Genomic DNA, 7,165 nt, shown 5'->3' on the forward strand with positions numbered 1-7,165 from the left:
TGTCCACATCATTGATGAAGATGTTAAACAGTATAGGCCCTAGGACAGAGCCTTGTGGGACCCCACTGGTCACAACACACCAAGATGATTGGCTCCCATCAACCACCACCTTCTGGGTCCTACCACGGAGCAAGTTCCCCAGCCACCGGATCGTGGTGACATCAAGGCCGCAGTTAGCCAGTTTAGCCAAGAGGTGATTGTGGGATACCAGATTGAAGGCTTTTTTAAAGTTGAGGTATACAACATCAACCTCTTCCCCCTTGTCCAGGTGATAGGTCACGTGGTCATAAAAGGAAATGAGATTGGTCAAGCGAGACCTATCCGGAGCAAATCCATGCTGGGTATCCCTCAGGATATTGCCTTCAGCTAGTCTGTTAAGGATGGCCTCCTTGATAATCTTTTCCAAGACCTTCCCTAGGATAGAGGTTAGGCTGATGGGCCTGTAGTTTGCCGGATCTACTTTCCTCCCTTTCTTGAAGATAGACACGACATTGGCCTTCTTCCAATCAATGGGAAGATGACCAGGCTTACTGCAGCTGGGAGCCTAATCGTCAGCCAGAGCTGGGTTTTTTAGTGCACTGCCCTGTTTTTTTTTTGGTGTGGGTTTTTTTGACCCTGAGGATCTCCTGGTGTTAAAAAACCAGCACATGCTGCAAGGTAGCAGCAGTGCAGGGAATGCCTTATACCACACACATCCATGCTTGTTTGGACACAGTCATAAAGGCTAGGGTGGAGTTTTTCCTTTAATGCTATTGGAATTCACTGGAGCTTTTCCATGGAAGCAGCAGTTCACACTAGCAGACATAAATGGAAGATCAGAACTTAATATACTAATATGCTTTTGTCAAGTAGATCCCATCCATAATGCAGCCAAAACTGAGGGTATGGGCTTATCTACACAAAGATGTGTTCATTATTTGCTATTCTGGATTCACTATTCGCGAATCACTTTCAGGAACAGGAAATTTAACTAGGCAAGAACAAAGTGCTCTTATTTCAGAATCAAGAGCATCTGACTATGAAATTATTCAGGAATAGGAAATTTAACTAGGCAAGAACAAAGTGCTCTTATTTCAGAATCAAGAGCATCTGACTATGAAATTATTCAGGAATAGGTATAGCACTTTAGGGGCCCTCTCAATGTCACAATTAATGTATAAATCCACAGAAATAACAAGAATGCTACATGTGTACCCAATTTAAGGTGCCATAAAATGACAAACAAGCCCCCCAAATATTCCATATTAGGTAGGACATTTTTTTGGGCTGATTTGTATGATGCTTTAAATTGAACATGTGGTGTGTCAAGCTTCGTTCCAGGGCTGGTGGTAGAACAGGAGCAGGCATTTATTTGGGCTGGAGAGCCACTTAACAAGTTTTGGTGAGCTGTTCAGGGCCACATACACACATGTGCAGATACTCGCACACACAAGCTCCCTGCAGCTCTCCCTGTACCCCCTCTCCCACACCAAGTTCCTGGCATGCAGCTGGGTCAGGTAGGAGCTATGCCAGCTGCTCCAGCTATACTCACGTGGCCCAAAGTGGTGTGCAGGAACACAGCATGGCACTGGTCAAGCCTGGCCTGGCTGAATGCCCAGGACTCAGGGCACAGGAGGGAGTGAAAGGAGAGGGAGCTGGGAGCCACAGGTTATCGGTGCCTGGCCAGGCTGGTACCACACTGTGTTCCCTGCTTCTCCCTGCACCCATCCCCTGGCCTGAGTTTCTGGCATGCAGCCAGGCTGAACCGGTGCCACACTGTGTTTCCACACACCACTTTAGACCACATGGGCACAACTGGAGCAGCTAGTACAGCTCCTGCCTGACCCAGCCACAAGTTGGGGACTTGGGGTCGGGTAAGACCTGCTTCAGTGCCCACTCCCTTACCAGGCCCTGGATGACCCATGGCTCCTGGCCCTCTTTCCCCGCACCCATCCTCCCCATTGACTGTATTTTGCCCACCACTGTGCTAGAATCAGCTGTGGGCACCTGGTTTTCAGCTTGCCAATGCAGGGGGAGTCCATAATACTGGGCTCCCCCTGCACTGGTCAGTAGAAAAGGCATAGTTAGGATCTGATCCCTGATCTCAAAATGACGCCTTTTCCCATGTGTCTGTGGCACAGTAGGAGGTGCAACTGTTAGGATTATAGCTCATATCCTAAGATGCCTTTAAATAAATGTGTGCCTTAAACTCATATCTTACTTTGGTTCAGATTAAGTACTGTATAAACAAGCCATTGTGCTGTTTTTACAAGTTGTGTCCAAACAATGAATTTTCTTGTATTACAACTATGTTTTCATGCTTACATCAAGCTCTCTACCTGATTTTAGAAAGTCCCACTAGACAGTTTTGGGGGGCATCTGTGTGATGGTGTCTTAATAGTTGCTGCTAAACCTGGCATTTAGCAGAAGCCTTTCTCTCATGAAAAGACTAAATATTACCTTTGCCAAATTGCCTGCAGAAGTGCCCCTGGAGAAGTGCCTGCAGTGTTGTCTTCCTTCATTCTTTCCCACTAAATCTAGGTTTTTGGGATTGTGCAGGACTTCTAATTAGTAATGGAATGTCTGGCATTATCTTTTTATCATCAAAAGGCCTACTAATCATCAACTCTAAAATCAGCATTGGGGAAGGGACTGCAGCTCAGAGTGTTTTCAATTTACACTCTCTGCTCAGGCTATGCATGAAGCTTGTAGGTATATCTGGGAATTGGTTTACTCTCTAGAGCTTTATTTCTTTATGTTTTCTTTCCTGCACTCCATGAGTCTGGTCTCACTGGAGCTCTTAGTAGCAAAGTCTGATTTTACTGATTTAAAAAAAACCCTAAATCTTCAACAGACATAGGGAGTCCACAATTAAAGTATTTTTTGCATGCATCCAAACAATGCAGAAAACAATATTATGCAATCCAAATATGCAGCATTTTTCCTGGAAACAAACACATCCAGCTTCTGGATATTCACTTGCTAAGCATGAACATTTAGGACAAGAAAATAATAGACAAAATTAAAACATAGTTTGCAGGAGAGGTTGTTATGCAATTACGTTCTAAAGGAAGTCAAACAGTAAATTTTGAGAGAGAGAAGAAAGTGAGAAGTCTACCCAGGAAAACAATCTATAGCTAGAGATGATTGAAATCTCTACATTCTAAAGGGTCCTTCTATGGCAATGAAGCATTTTTTGAGATTTGAGTGACCCCGTGTTGCCTCTGCTTGACAGTAATTTTCTCCACTGTAAGTGCTGATGCCAGTTTTGTTTTCTATTATTTGAAATCTTTTTAGTGCCTCAGGAAGGTTTGGGTTTTGTTTTTCCATTTGTATAAACAGGGAATGATAATGATACATAGACTGAAGTTGTCACCAGCTGAGGTGGCAGAATCTTAGCAAACTGAAGAATGGCTTACATATATAACTGTCTTAAGTAATTGACTTATTTAATTGGGCCAGAATAGAGATGCCTCATTAAAGATTGGTTTTTAAGCCCATTACACTTCATTCTCATCCTGTTACACCCCCATTTTCCTGTATAGTTCCAGATGCTATCTACTGACTGAGAAAGATACTGTCGTTCTGAGTTAGGCTAAGCTTCATTAAAAACTGCTACCCTCCATTTCAGATACTTATAAACAATAAAACACCTTTATGGAATCAGATATCTAAAATAAAAACAACCAACCACAAACACAGGTAGATCATTTCACAAAACAAAGATATATCTGTCCAGGAGTTCTGCTTACTTGTTTTGTGAAGGCTTTTTTATATCTGGGAAAGAGGCAAAAGGCAAAAGAGAAGCATTCAGGATGCAGAACAAGCCCTGGAAAGGGAGAACTTTGAGGCTAAGTACTTGCTACAAAAGGAGCTTGGAACCAAGATGATGCGTTATAGCCATTTCCTGAGATTGTAGGGCAGCTCACTATTGCTCAATCTTCTTGCATAATTTGGTTGTGGATCCTTACTAGACAGTTTGAGGGTCAAATTCTCACCTGGGTGATTACAATCATGAAATATTTTTATAATCCATTTAGATTAAGGGTGTCAAACTGACTTCATGTTGTAAAACAGAATTCCATTTTTAATGATGATCTGCAGTATAGGGCTTAAATTTACGGCTATATTTTAACTCCCACTGATATCACTGGGAGGCTTACAGAAAAATGAAGACAGAATTGCATTACTTATGTCTTAAATCAGGGGTGTCAGAGATGCAGCCTGCAGGCCAGCTCCAGTATGCAGAGTCGCTTTATTCAGTCTCCACATACCACTAAACTAGTCTTGTGCATAGGGCCTGCAACATGCCACAGGTGGCAGCCTGTTCAGGATCTCTGCTACACACAGCACCCACTCTGACTGGTCCAGGACTACACCACACCTCCTGCCCAGTCCAGGACTGCACTATGTATAGTTCACATCCCAGACCAGGGGGTGGGAGGAAGGAGATCCCAGACCAGCTGGAGTGGGTGCCACCTGCAGCATACATCTGCAGACCCACACCGCACACAGCACTCGTTCCAGCCAGTCCAGAATCCATACTGCAAGTGGACCCCAGATCAGCTGGAGTGGTCATGGTGTGTGATGTGGGTACCAGAGTAGGCACTGCATATACTGGGTCTGGCCTGGGGTGGGGTGTGGGAGAAGCAGGTAGGTGGGGGACAGGGTGGTTCATGGGTCTGATCCAGCCTGTGGACCAGCTACTCATCTGATCCACAAGGTCAGATGTGCTTGAGACCCCTGTCCTAAATAATGAGAATAACTACATGTTTAGTTATTATTGGATATGTATTTTATTGCCACATTCAGGATCAATGGGAGAATAAGACTAATGCTTGAGACTACTGCTACTTCTAATATGTTTCACTTTCTTCCCCATTTTTTTTCTCTTGCCCTGTTCACTGTCTTTGCATGTCTCCTCTCTTTTCCAACTGCATTCCATTCCTTGTAGAAACTCTTATTATCCACCTACTTTTTACTTCAGTCTTAAAGACCTTCCCTATTCTGTCAACTAAAATGAATATTAATCATTCTTACATTTAAAGCATGTTATTAAACTTTTAATTAGTATTCCTGTGAGATATACTAGAGGAAGGGAGGCTACCACTCTCCAAAACATTTTACCTAGACCAGGGGCAGGCTATTATTTTGGGTGGAGGGCCGCTTACCCAGTTTTAGCAGGCTGAGGGCCACATGGGTTGCCCCGCCCCTAGACAGGTGTCCCGCCCCCTGGTCACCATCTTGGGACCAATGTCCCAGGGCCAGCAATGGCGGGGCCCAAAGCAGGGCACAGGCTGGCAGGGGCATGTGGAGCCAGGCTAGGCTGTACCAGCAGGAAGAGGGGGGGAGCTGGCTTGACTCCACAGAGTCCCTGCCGGCCAGGACCCTGCACTCCTGCCGCCCTGCTCTGGGCCCCGCCAGCACTGGCCCCAGGAGACTGGGGCGGGCCCTGTGCGCCTCATGGCTCCCTGCCCACTCACTCCCAGTGCTTCCCAGCCCCATGGTACAGGCGGGGGGCAGCGCACAGCCCCAACCCCCTGCTTGCCAGCAGGGAAGAAGCTGGTGCTAAGCGAGGGAAAAAGCAGCCCCTTGCCTGCCCCGTGGCCAGTGCTCCCTGCTGCAGCCACTTACAGCCTACGCAGGGCTGTCTAGAGCAGGCACAGGCAGCCCCACATAGGCTGTGAAGGGCTACAGTGTGGGGCGCCAGCCACGGGGCGAGTGAGGGGCCATTTTTCCCCATGCTCAGCACCAGCTTGAAACCTGCCCCTGCTGCCAGCCTGCACTGGCTCCGGGCTTGCCTGTCAGGGCTGTGCAGGGCAGCAGCAGCCGCAGCCCCTCTGCTTGCTGCCATACCGGGCAGTGTTGGCTGCTGCCGCCCACCCAGAGGTCGTGCACTGGACAGCCCACAGGCGGCAGTGGCAAACACTGCCTAGCCTGGCAAGCGGGGGAGCTGCAGCTGCTGCTGCTGCCGCCACGTGCAGCCCCGGTGGGCGAGCCCAGAGCCGGCGTGGGGCCCAGGTTGGCAGCAGGGATGGGTTAGAAGCTGGTGCTGACCACAAGGGGAAAAGTGGCCCCTCGCCCGCCCTGCATTCGGGGCCCTGCGCTGCAGCCACTCGCAGCCCACCTGGGGCTGCCTGTGCCTGCTATGGACAGCCCCATGCAGGCTGTGAGCAGCTGCAGCAAGAAGCACCGGCCACGGGGCAGGGAAGGGGCCACTTTCTGCTGTGCTGAGGAGCCCAGGGAAAAGCTGAGTGTAAGGGGAGGGGGAAGCAGCCCTTCCCCTGCCCTGTGGCTGGCACTCCCTGCTTGCAGCCACTCACAGCCCACATGGAGCTGTCTGGAGCAGGCACAGGCAGCCCCAGGTGGACTGTGAGCGGCTGCAGTGTGGGGTGCTGGGCATGGGGTGGGTGAGGGGCCACTTTTCTCCCCCTGCGCTCAGCTTTTCCCTGGGCTCCTTCCCTGCCTGGGGTCCCCCTGCCCTTCCCCCTTACCTGCTGCGGCTTCTGGCTGGAGGAGTGGGGCTGGGCAGGCCCTACTGTTGTGGTGGCCTGCTGGGCTTCCCCTGAGTCCTACTGCACTTGGTTTCTATCATTTTTGACAGGAACCAAGGGCAGATAAATATTAATTTTCTAAATTTTTTAGGAGCCCCGCAGGCCAGATAGAATGGCCTCGCAGGCTGGATCCGGCCCGTGGGTCGTATTTTGGCCACCCCCGACCTAGACTATTGTGGATCACCTTTGAACATTTTTTGCAGTCCTGGAACCTAGACACTTACTTGTTTGAAAATGAAAGCTTACATTCTACAGAATTAAGATGTGTACACAGGAAATAAATGAATCTGGCAGGCTAAATGCAGTATTAAAGTGGTTGCCTGACATCTCCAGCTCAGTGTTTGGATTGTGACATACAGAGGCCAGAGGACTAGTGGGTTTTTACAAACACATGAACTGTATTTATTTGTTTTCTAAGTATGATATTTATCTAAATTATTAGCACCTTCCATTTAAAAACCCCTCCATTTTATACAGTCATATAGAAACAACAGCAGAACGTATTTACTTCATGTGTATACAGTTGGATGACAACTCTCTCTATTGATCTGAAACAAATCTTCATCCTATACAAATTATTTACTTTGCTTTAGGTAACTTTATCTTAAATTTGCATAGCTGAGGTTTTTAAA

The 7,165-nt window shown here is 47.8% G+C and overlaps 1 long non-coding RNA gene across 1 annotated transcript in view; it reads left to right on the forward strand.

The window, feature by feature from the left end:
- Positions 1-5,259, forward strand: part of LOC109323224 — a 13,631-nt gene extending 8,372 nt beyond the window's left edge. Inside the window, exon 3 of the long non-coding RNA XR_002104584.1 lies at positions 5,111-5,259. This is a non-coding gene — a long non-coding RNA (uncharacterized LOC109323224). The remainder of the gene's footprint in view (positions 1-5,110) is intronic.
- Positions 5,260-7,165: the final 1,906 nt, after the last annotated feature.

This window comes from Crocodylus porosus, unplaced genomic scaffold, assembly GCF_001723895.1.
Source record: "Crocodylus porosus isolate Cpor-Errol unplaced genomic scaffold, CroPor_comp1, whole genome shotgun sequence".
NCBI classification, from domain to species: domain Eukaryota; kingdom Metazoa; phylum Chordata; order Crocodylia; family Crocodylidae; genus Crocodylus; species Crocodylus porosus.